Here is an 11,878-nt window from a genome sequence, read left to right as displayed (position 1 = left end):
TCGCTTTAAGAATCTGGTGGCAGTCGCTTTCCTCTCCCCGCCCCGCCTCCCGCGGTACCAGCGGCCGGGACGACCACCCCTTTCTCCTCACGCGGCCGTGCTACGGGTTAGTTGGCCCATCCGTCACAGAGGCGCGGCCTATGATTGGCTGCTGTGCTTCGGGCCGGGAGGCGGGGCGGGAAGGTCGGAGAAACTAGTTTGTTGGCGGCGCCGGTGCGGGTCTGCTAGGGGGAGCGCGGCGGGGACTGGCGAGCCGGCCGGGGGGCGGCGGCGACGGCGGCGGGGACTGCGGGGTCTTGTGGAGCCTGTGGGGCCATAAGGTGAGTACCAGGTGGGGACCGAGCCGACAGGGGGCGTCGTCGTCGGGACTTGTCACCGGGACAGCGACCCTGCGGGAGGAGTGCCCGGTAGGGCAGGGTTCCCTGCGTCTGGGAAGTGGGCGCTGACCCGGGATCGCCCCTCGGTCGGGCTCGGGGGTCCCGGATTGCTTTGCTCAGAGCTCTCGCGGAGGCAATGAATTGTTTGGAAAACGGATGTTACGCTCGGGAGCTGCTACCCTCCTCCCCCGGGAGTGGTTGATTCATTGAGTCCGCTGACTCCTTTTTAAAAAATTACTATTGATCCTAGAAAGAGGAAGCTGCTTGTCTTCGAGGATGCGAACAGCGCAGCTTTGCGCCCGCGCCTAGCCCAGGTCCGCGTTCCTAGCGAGGGCCATGGGTTTAAACCAGGGAAGAGAAGACAGCCGGAGCTGGCCGTGTGTGGCCCGCCGAGCAGGGTCCTTCCTGTCTGGGAAGTTGTCTGTCGTGGAGAAGTGGTGACACTTCTGGGGCACACCCACCTACCCACCCAGGTTGTGGCCCCCCTATGAAACTATAACTAATCTTCCTCCTCCCCAGTTGCTCGTCCCTCCTCCCATGCGTTGCCCAGGATAGAGAACTCCGCTGGGATCAGCAAGGCCCCCAGTTGACCGTTCTTCTTTGTTGTTTCTGAAGCTTCTCTTTCCTATTGTGGAATTGTGCCTCTGGGGCAGCTGACTCCTTTGGGTTTCAAGGACCCTAAAGTACATTCCTGTAGTCTAAAAGAATTTTTTTTTTTCTTTTTTAAGTCTTGTTAAGTATCAGGCCAGCCTTGAACTTGGGATCCTCCCATTCCAGCCTCTGAGTGCTTGGGTTATAAGCAAGTGCCACCATGCTCATTCCAAGAATTCCTAGAAACTTGGCCACAGGTAGTTGTGTGTGGGGGGGGGGGGAGACAATTCCAGGCTCCTCCCAGTTCATCTGTATATTGGGGAGTCCTGCTGAGTCCAAGTTGCTCTGGCCAAGACTCACTGCAGGACAAGATACGCCAGTTGCATGGGCCATTTGGTTTCACCCTGGCCTGGAGTAGGACAGGGAGGAGGAACTTGGGACCTGACCCTCCAGGATGCTGGGCCTCTCCTCTCATGGGTGACACAGTTATGCTGAGGACTTTTTATGGGTGTTGCTGAAGGCTTGTGTCTGGGGGCAGGATACTCTTATCCTATAGTAAATTTAATCCCTTTAAGACAGGGGCTCTTGAGTTCATAGGCTTTGCCTTTGGAGACTGGCAAAGTCAGTTTGGTTCCTGGCCGTATAATTATTGGTATTTCAGTTTTGAGTCATTTATCAGCAAGTGTGTCCAGGGAGATTGCTGCAAAGGAAGCAGGGGAAGATGGAAGGAAGAGACCTTTGTCCTGGGCCTCCAGCTGCAGCTGGATTCCCTGTGCTGTGCAGCTAAGGAGCTGTGGGGCCAGTAGCCTGTTCCACAGTGGCTCAATTCCTGCTGATGGCATCTGAAGCCTGTGGGCACCAGTGTGGGGAGAGAAGAGTTGGAAGAAAAAAGAGAGACATGGCCTTGCCTGTGGTGTGCAGTGACCAGCCGAGGGTGGCCTGGAGCAGTGAGCGTGTGATGGGGGGGCACTTTTTAGAGGTTCATTTGTTTGATTTGTCATTGGAGCAGACTGAGACTCTGCTTTTAGAGGGAAGGGGTGCTGGCTTGTGGATGGGGGGGGGGCTTGACACATCACAGTTTGCAGAGAGCCCCAGGGAGCTGGAGTGAAGGAGTGAAGGCTTCGCGGAGAAAGGAGGGAAAAGCTAGCTAAGGCATTCCACAACCGATATTCCATACCCTGGGCTGCAGCCCCAATTCCCTTGCCAGAGCCAGCTCTAGGATGCCCACTCTAGGCACAGGTGAGGTCACGGAAAAGGCAAGATGGGAGGTGACCGAAAGGTTTATTCTTGGCTGTGATACTGTGATGAATATGGGCAGCCTTCCAGGATGTTTGGAGGGCCTGGCTTCCCAGGCAGCTTGTGCAGTGTGTGTGTGTTTTCCTCGGAAGACTTACCCTGCTAACCAGCTCACTGCTTGCGCCCTAAATCCTTTACTAGCAGGCAGTGTGGGTTTGTCCTCAGCAGGGGCTTGACTCCCTCCCCTTTATGCAGACTTGGCACCATCAAGCAGTAGTGGCCACAAATGAATTGGCTGATTGAGACGCTGGTTTTCATCTAATGTGGTAAATTTCATAATTGAATTGCCTCAGCTGATCCATGCAAGGGAATCCCTTTCAAGGCCAGGAAACACTTGGACCCTTGTGCAGAGGGGCCAGGAAGAGGCCAAAGTTAAGCATTCCCAGCTTACTGTACGGCTATCCCTGCAGGACTGTTTCTGTCTGGCTTCCACTGCAGGCCATATTCCCTTAGTTGCAACGGTGTCCTGAGCAACCCTATGCTATTGCCACTTCTAAAGGCATCTAAAGCTGACACCTGCCAGCCTTGCCAGGTCTCTCTGGGCTCTTAGCACATGAGGGCAGACAATGAAGGAATTAGAGGGACAGAAAGGGACTTGGAGGTTGGGAGTGTGCTCCCCTTAAGTCCCGTCAGCACAGGGTCGGCAGAAGGATTGGAGTTCCAATGCTTCTTGGGAGTAAGGCTGTCTTGAGGGTGTGAGGTGAGACCATGCACTTAGAGCGTCCCCTGGAGTGGTGTCCGGCGTCTAGTGGACAGCTCATGCCCAGCTCCCTTTCCCTTTGCTCTGTTGTCCTCCTGACATAGCATGGAGGGGAAGCTTGTTCTGTGCTCGGCCTGCATGGGGTCCACAGCCGAGGCACCAACCTTGCCCTCTCTCCCTTCTTTCTCTTGCTCTTCACCCTTTTCTCCCCCGCCCTGTTTTGGTGCCCCTTAGGATGACAGAAGGTAAGCAACTGTGTCCTGTTCTTTAAGGCGGCGATTCCTTGGGCCCAGATTCCTTGGGCTCATTGGTAGCGAGCTTGCTTAGGTAGCATGCAGGAAGCCCTGGGTCAAAGCAGACGTGGTGGCACACACCTGTTCTCCAGCTCTTAGAAAGTAGAGACGGGAGGACCAGGAGTTCACGGTAAGCCTGGGCTACATGAGGTCCTGTCTCAAAATGGTGGTAGGGTACACCTACACCTTTAATCTCAGAAGTCTAAAATGCCACTGGGGAGGGGGTAGGGGCAGCAGTTCTCTTGAGTTCCAGGACATCTTGGTCTACATAGAAAGTTCCAGAGCAGCCAGGGATACTACTGAGATCCTATTTTATTTATTTATTTAGTAGCAGCTTTGTGGTATTAGGAATTCAAGTTAGGCCGGTCGGGAGGGATAGGCAGGCGGATCTCTGAGGGTTCGAGGAAAGCCTGGTCTACAGAGCAAGTTCCAGTTCCAGGACGGTCTCCAAAGCTACAAACCCTGTCTCGAAAAACCCAAAAGAAAACAAAAAAGAAAAAAGAAATTCAGGTTAGAGGTTAGAGCCACGTGTGGTGGTGTGGTGGTTTACCACACCTTTAATCCCAGCACCTTTAGTCCCAGGCAGGGTTCAGCTAGGGCCACGCAGTGAGACCTTGTGTCAGATAGGTTAACTGAGAAATTGCAAAATAATTGAGTTAACTGAGAAATTGCACTGTGATTTCCATGAATTCATATTTTTCCCCCAGGCATTTTCTCCCACAGTGGTCTGCCCCCAAGTTCTGTAGCGTCTGGAGGTTTACTCTGTTTCAGCTGAACCATGGCCCTAGACCGCCTCCACCTCTTCAGCCCACAGTAGCGTCCCTTAGACCTGAAGCTGTTGTAGGAAGGACACTGAGTTCTTCCTGGTGACCGTAAGCAGGTCCCCTTGCCACTGTGGGTTCAGGTGGCTCTTTTAGGAAACAGACACCTTCTAGTGTCCCGTTCACAGCCTCACTGGAAGGGCCCAGGGTCTGGCAAGCTCTAATGCTAGGCTGTTAGAAGGCTTGCGTATCAACCCTGTGTGCAGGGAGAATCCGAGAGTCAGCCTGTGCTGGGCAGTGTCTGAGACGAGGTGGGAGTCAGGAGCCGGGTGGGCTCTGGCTCCAGTTCTGCGGGGTGCTGTGGGCATCAGATGAGTCATTCCTGTCCGGACCCTTGTTCTTCCCCGTGTAGGTAAGGTCTGCAAACACAAGCTCCCAGGTCCTTATCCGAGTGGAGCTGAGTCAGGCCCTGCTGGGAGCTCCAAAGGGCCAGGGCTCTTGTCTCCTCCAGCCTCCCTCAGTCCCCTGTGGTTCCTGTGCCTAGGAAACTGGGTCAGGGAAGCACCAGTCGGCCCAGGAGGAGCAGGCAGAGGCTAAAGGAAGGTGGCACATAGTTAACTCATTGCCAAGGTGCCCCTTGACTTGTCCTGGGCAGAGGAGTGGACATCAAGTGTGGGAGTAACTGTGTGTTCCCCTCCCTCTAAGGAATGGGCTAGCTTATGGGATGTCCCCTGGGCACAGAGCCAAGGTGGAGAGACAGACAAAGGGCCCAGAGAAGAAGGGATTATGGGGAGCTGGGGGGTGGGGTGGGCAGCAGGAGGAGGCTGAGTGCCAGGCTTTGGCAAGGCTGTGCCTGCAGGACCAGTTGGATGGCTCCTCCCGCTGAGCCAGGGCCATGGGAGAGCTGTGGCTGCTGCAGCCCGCCTGAGGACCACATCCCCCTGGCTGTCACCCCACCCACCTCTGCCAGGTGGCTGCTTTCCTGTCAACCACGCGGGCAAGAGTGGACTGCAGGGCATGAGTGAAACCCAGCCCAGCTTTCTCTGTGTGTCCCTGCTGGGCTCGCCAAGACGGGCTGAGCAAAGATCAATGTAGGCCAAGGGGAATTAATTTCCCAATTAAGATAGAGATCCTTTCCTTGTTCAAGACCGAGATGAGCTGCTTGCCAGGTTTGCATAGCCAGGTCAATTTGTTTGGGCAGGAAGGAGTGAGGTGGGCAGGCAGGGAGCGCCTCTCTAGAGAGTAAGGCAGCAGCGCCCAGAGTCCAGAGCTTACGTTCTCTGGGCCTGAGTGTCTGGCAGTGAGTCCCTTTATCTGCACGTGCCTCCATGTGAGTTTACATCTTGGGGATCTGAAGGAGGAGGTTATATGGTGCACTGTTCCCAGTGGCTTGCCTTGTGGGTGACAGGGGAGGAAGGTGGGCTCAGGATTCACACTGGGCCTCAGCTTCTGGTGTACAGGGTGGGTGGTCAGTGGGCAGCTCAGCCAGGGTACAGGTTGAATGCTGTTTCCACTCAGGAGGCGGCGAGAAGTGGACATTGTTAGTCTCGTTGTTCCTGATGTGTTCAGTTGGCTCTGCCCTTTGCCTGGTTCTGGGGTTCAGCAGAGAACAGGGTGAGCCCCATTCTCCTGAAGCTCCGTTCGTATGGAGGAGGCTGACCGCGGACAGAGCTGGTAAATGCAGCCACCCCACAAAGGGCTGTTGTGGGGAGAGTAGACTGGGAGGGGTGAGGTAGGGGGACAGGACAAAGGGGCTGGGGAATGCCCCCTGGTGGTGACTTGTGAGGCAGAGAGGTGCGCTAGGCAGGCAGTGCGGGCGTTCAGAGGCTGGGATGGCATGGGCCCCATGGCACAGGGCCAGGCTTCCACAGAATGTCTCTTCTGAGGAGACCAAGGATCACTTTGTGATTTTTAAATTATATATATTAACTTAAACATATTGACCGATCCCTTTTATACAAGGGCAATAGAGAAACAATATGGTATGAAAGTCTGCCCCTTCCCCAGTGTGTTCCACAGGTAGAGATTGGGAATGAGCTCTGATTTTGTATATTCTGTCCTGTTCAGGACTCTTTAATCTCTGTCTCTGTATAGAGGGGAGCTTTTTCCCTTTTAATGTCGGCATAGTGTAGGCATAGCAGTCCAGCCATCTTGTGGCCAGACCTCCAGCCTTCATGTTGCCCTCAAATGAGAAACTTTGGGTTGGTCCTCATTTCCCCCATGTCTCCAGTGAATCCTTGGAAGCATGTTTGCATGTATCTTTCTTTGCAGGTGTGCCAATTTTAAATTTTATTAAAGCCATGTGCCTTTCACCACTATGTTTTTTCCCCCAAGTGCCCATCTCTCCATTTTTCTTCCATGCTTGATATTATACACATTTTGCTGCCTAGCTGATACGATGGGGCCGAAATCATTCCTTTAAAAACACAGTACTGCCAGCTAAGCAGTTTGTTCAAGCATTGTCCTTTGACTGGGCTTTTCCAGATGATCAAGGTTCCGCCTCCTATTGGTCTCCTGGCCTCAGCTGGGGATGAGTGAAGCCCTGGGCTGTGTGTGCTCATCTGTGAAATGAGGCTCTTTCGTCCCTGCCCAGCCCTGCCCCCTGCTTGCTGCTGTGTGCTCTGCTGGGAAAGCATTTTCGAAAGGTCCTTTGGGGCTCAGAAGCTCTGGGACGTGAGGACGTGTGCTTTCTCCTTTGGGAGCCTAGTGTCTGAAGGCTGGAGCATTTGAATGAGTGGGGACGCCCCTAAACAACATCTTGTGACAGGCAGGCAGGTGGCTTTTGGTATATGCGTAGAGCCTGACCCTACCCCAGAGAAAGTTGGCTGGCATTTCTGGAGCTTCCCAGGGGGCTGCTCCACCTGCCATGGTAGAACACTTGAGGTAACAGGGCAGGGTCAGCTCTCCTTGTACGTGGAAGGGTCTGGAAGGGGCGTCTGTGGACTGAATGTGTGTTGTGTGTTCCCGTGAGGATCCCTGTGTGTTTTCCAGTGGCAGGGAGCTTTATTAGAAGCCAAGGATGTGCCGATTGGGCACTTGTACTTGGGTGTGAGACAGAGAGTCTGGAGGAGGAGAGGTAGATCTTGGGGACTGTGAAAAGAAAGCCAGGCTGTGCACACGGTCTCCTAATAGACTCTGCGACTGAGCGGTCAGGATGGCCAGACTGGCCTGGGTGCCTGGTGGAGTGCATCCTTGCTGGGACTGAGCGCTGGGGTATTTAAATGGCAGGGCTCCCCTGTCCTTCCCTTGAGTCCTTGTTCCTTCCCCTCAGAAGTAGCACCCAGGCCGGTTGTGTGATTGATGCCCAGGAACCTTAGAACTCTGCCTCAGAGTGGGTGGGTACCTAATAGGACCGCCAACCTGACCTAATAGGAACAGACATTAGAGAGGAAGGGCTATGGTCATGTAGGCAACAGAAGGGACCGTGCTCTCAAAGTGTTCCTGGGAGGCCTCCCGAAGTGTCCTTGTATATATAGCTCATGAGGGGAGGCGGAATGATGTATCTGCAGTAACACCCCTTTTTCCCGTCTGAGTCCTGGGTGTTTGGAAAAGGGGCGAGGGCGCGAGGCACTCCAAGGAGCTTTTGAGCGAACCCTAGCCTTCTGTCATCCCAAGCTTTGCGGGCAGGTTTGGCACCAAGTGGTAGGCTGGGTTGCCAGACTTCCTCTCAGGCACCAGCACCCACACTGGGGTATCTGTTGGAGGAAGCTGCAGTTGCTATTTTTATCAGCCAACTAGAACTTTATATCAAATGATATAATTATAAGCACAATATCAGGGTTTATCTGGCTGGTGAGACTGAGGCAGGGGCCACTGCACACTGCTCACTTGATGTGTAAAGCAGGGCATGTCTGCTTGGACACACCTGTCCGGTCACAGAGCGCTTGTGCAACTGCTTCTGCGTCTTACTGCTTTCTTTTTGTAGACTGGCTCTTAGCAACTCAGGCTGGACTCAAAACGAACAAGTTTTGCAATGACCTTAAGGTCAACAATGACCTTAAACATCTGATTCTCCTGCCTTCCCCCCTGCATGCTGGGATTGCAGCATGCTGGGATTGCAGGCGTGTGACACCGTCCCCCGTTTATGTGGTGCTGGGGATCAAACCCCGAGTTCTCTGCATCTTCGGCAAACACTACCGACTGAGCTGTTTCCCAGCTCGGTATTATTCTGTGAAGTATGAAAGAGAGCTTTCCGGAGTTCACTGAGATATTTGCACCTGAACACAACTGGTTGGTCATGCAACTGTGGGGGTGCCTGGGAAATTATTAAAATTGCCGAGACCCCCCACTTGATGCCACCTCCTCTGCTAAGTACCAGGGACAGAGATGAAGAAGCTCTGTTTTGAGCTTCACACTCAGACCCGAAATCTTAACCTTTGGCTAAATAGCCTGATCTGCGTTGCAGACTTTCAGTCTGGAGGCCCCTAGGGCTCATGGGGTAGCCTCTCTCGTCCTCAGCTTGACTTTGTGTAGCTTCCGTTATCCGTGGTCAGCTGCTTTGAAAATATCAAATGGAAGGGCTGGAGAGATGATGGCTCAGGGGTTAAGAGCACTGACTGCTTTTCAGAGGTCCTGAGTTCAATTCCAGCAACCACATGGTGGCTCACAACCATCTATAATGAGATCGGGTACCCTCTTCTGTTGTGTGTATACATAATAAATTGTTAAAAAACAAACACATGGGGGCTGGAGAGATGGCTCAGTGGTTAAGAGCATTGCTTGCTCTTCCAAAGGTCCTGAGTTCAATTCCCGGCAACCACATGGTGGCTCACAAACATCTGTAAAGAGGTCTGGTGCCCTCTTCCGGCCTGCAGACATGCACACAGACAGAATATTGTATACATAATAAATAAATATTAAAAAACAAAAAAAAACCCAACCAAACAAAAAAAAAAAACCAATCACATGGAAAATTCCAAAGACAGGTGTGGTGGCCCAGGCTGATTTCAGATTGGCAGTTTTCCTGCTCTACCTCCTGGGTTTTGGGGTTGCAGGAAGGGCCCACTACCACCACACAGCTGGTCTCTTACCGTGCCTAATTTGAGATTCGGGGATCAAACTCAAGTCCCCATACTTGATCAAGGACTTCACCGACTGAGCCATCTCCTCAGCCTAGAACGCTGTTTTAAAGGGTTCATAGAGGTACAGTCCACCCAGATAGTGCACATGTGGGTTCCTATGAGGTGAGAGGTCAACCCGGGATGTCATTCCTGACACTGTCTATCTTGGCTTTTTTAAAACATAGGGTCTCACGGTGGTCGGGAGCTTACCTAGCAGGCTAGGTTGAACCCCAAGGACTTGCCTAACCAGTGCCGAATTGTGTGTCCTTCCACAACTGACTTTTTATGTGGGTCTTGGGATGGAGCTCAGGTCCTCAGCTTCCATGGCAAGCACGTCTCCAGCCGAGCCATCTCCTCAGCCCAGGGCAATCTGCCGTTGTACCTGTAACCCCCTTGCCGTGCATGGTAACCTCTTTACAGGAAAGGACCACTGCGGGATCAGGGGCTCTGTCTTGGACTCCTGCCTGCCCAGGGCTGGTGCTGGCGGTGCATGGAGGAGGACGGTGGCAGGGGTGGCGGCTCTAGCGGACTCGACCAGTTCACGTGCTCTTGTTTAATTACCTCCAAGTGGAACGTTGATTTCACCACCAGAAGAGAAAACCAGAGACCTCTGGCAGCCAGGGATCCGGAGCAGGGACGCTCTTTACCCAGCTCCCCTTCCTGCTGCTCTAGGTTGGCTTCCCCAGCTGGGCTTGTGTGGTTTATGGGCCACCATCCAGAGCAGCACTGGGCGGGGGGGGGGGTGCTCCCCTAGTTACAGCTCAAAGTGACTTTTGTTTTTATAGATGAAGACTCTCTCTATTTAATTAGCCCAGGCTCTGCTCAAACTTACTATATAGTCCAGGCTAGTCCAGAGCTCAAAGTAATTCTGTCTGTTGTTGGGACTGTATCCACGAGCCACCTGGCTTAAATGGTTAAACATGGGCAGGAGAGATAGCACGGCGGGTAAGAGCATTTGCTGCTCCTGCAGATGACCTGGGTTTGGTTGCCAGCACCCATGTGGCTGCCCATAACCATCTGTAACCCCCATTCCAGGGAATCTGGTGCTGGCTTCTGGCCTCCGAGGCACCAGACAAGGAGGTGGGGGTATTCGCATTCAGTCAGAACACTCACACCCGTAAAAAGAAAGCCTTCTGAAAAGTTCAAACATGAAACACACAGGCTGCACCTCAAGAAACATGACTGTCATAGTTGTGCAAGTTTATAATAATAGCCCTCTGGACATTTTCATTCTCGCTCCAGCTGATAGCACTTCAGTCCCCTTCCATGACATGGAGCCATGGTGCATCCAGCACAGACAGAGGGGATGCAGAATCTGCCCTTGGAGCTGCACACACAGAGAAGCAGAGTGGGCAGTGGTCTGCAGTGGAAGGAGCCAGCAGAACAAAGGGTGTTATTCTTATGAGAGACAGGACAGACACCCCTCTGGTGGGGGTGTAGTGTACACTAAGTGCCGGGAAATACTTGTTGAATTGAATTTCTCAGCATCTGCTATGTATAAGGTGTCCTGAGCAACGTAAGAGCGTGAGGTTGTGGGGCAGAGTGATTGTGGGGGGAACTGGAGCTGGAAAGGTGGGAGGGGAAGAAACTGGGGCTGTGGAGAGGAGGGAACAGGTTGAACAAGGCTTGAACATCCAAGTTCCCCAAAGGCTTCTGAGCAGGGGAGGTTGGGCATGCAGACGCGTCCGTGAGTGAGTGGCCGTTTATGGGCTTCTGTGTATTTGCTATAAATATGCAGACGTATGTAATTTCAAGAGACCAGGGACTATCTACCAGCTGTGATGTCCAAGCACTGCCCCTGTACTTTGCTGAGGGAGGCCTGTCATTTGGGAGGAGAAGGAGCTGACGCTGTGGTGAGAGACACTTCTGACAATGATAGAGGGCAAAGGGCCTTGGTGGGGGTTGGAGGGCGCGCGGCCTGCAGCCCAGTGACTGAATGATGCTGCAGGCTAGGGAACAGGGAAAAGAGAATGTGAGTCTGGGCATGAGTTTCACAGTCCAGTGCTCGGGATGTGGGCGGTCCCCGGCTCATCTGCGTGAATACTGACTCTGGCCAAGTCTCGGATGTGTGCATGTTAGTTATCGTCCCCCAACACTTCCTGCAGGGAGTTTCTGTAGGTTCCAGGGAAAGTGTGGTTAATGTGGAGGAGTTTTATAAGCCAGTGTCAACTGAAGCTCTTTTGAGGACCTCCAGATCCAAACAGGTTTTCACAGTAGTGCTGAGACATCGTCTGCCTTGTTCATTTTCTCCTGAGTGCATAACTCAGTGTGCCGGTATTTTCCTGTGACCCACGCAGCAGGTTACCAAACTGTGCCCGGGTAAACCATCCATTCAAGGTGCAGGTTGGGAATGTGGCAGAGTACAACAGTTCATTGATACGGGTCAGATTCCACACTTGAGTGACCCACAGAGGAACTCCCGCTGGTTGCTGGTCAGAGAAGAGAGGCTGTGCTTATCTGAAAAGGCTTTATCTGGGTGAGACTGGCTTTTCTTCAGGTGCCGTAATCAGAACCACAGATCTTAGCAGATTGAAGACTACAGCAGGTAGAAGTCAGCCAGTGTTCTGGGAATAATTTTTTTTTTTTTTCAGAATATTTTATGGGAAGCAACTCTGCCTGTGTGACTTGTGTGTGTGTGTGTGTGTGTGCGCATGCATGTGTGAAGGTGTGTAGCACTGTGCTCCACAAGCTTATCAAAAGGCAGCTATCAAGCCGGGCGATGGTGGCGCACGCCTTTAATCCCAGCACTCGGGAGGCAGAGGCAGGCGGATCTCTGTGAGTTCGAGACCAGCCTGGTCTA

At 53.0% G+C, this 11,878-nt stretch overlaps 1 protein-coding gene across 2 annotated transcripts in view; it reads left to right on the top strand.

Moving 5' to 3' along the window:
* Nucleotides 1–275: 275 nt before the first annotated feature.
* The window catches only part of Klhl25 (kelch like family member 25), a 27,962-nt gene continuing 16,359 nt past the window's right edge, over nt 276–11,878 (top strand). For both annotated transcript variants that reach the window (XM_005357748.3, XM_005357747.3), the window contains exon 1: nt 276–320. The gene's annotated coding sequence lies outside the window, so the exon portion shown is untranslated. The remainder of the gene's footprint in view (nt 321–11,878) is intronic.

This window comes from Microtus ochrogaster, chromosome 22 (assembly GCF_000317375.1).
Source record: "Microtus ochrogaster isolate Prairie Vole_2 chromosome 22, MicOch1.0, whole genome shotgun sequence".
NCBI lineage: Eukaryota > Metazoa > Chordata > Mammalia > Rodentia > Cricetidae > Microtus > Microtus ochrogaster.
This window is presented reverse-complemented; position numbering and strand designations above follow the sequence as displayed.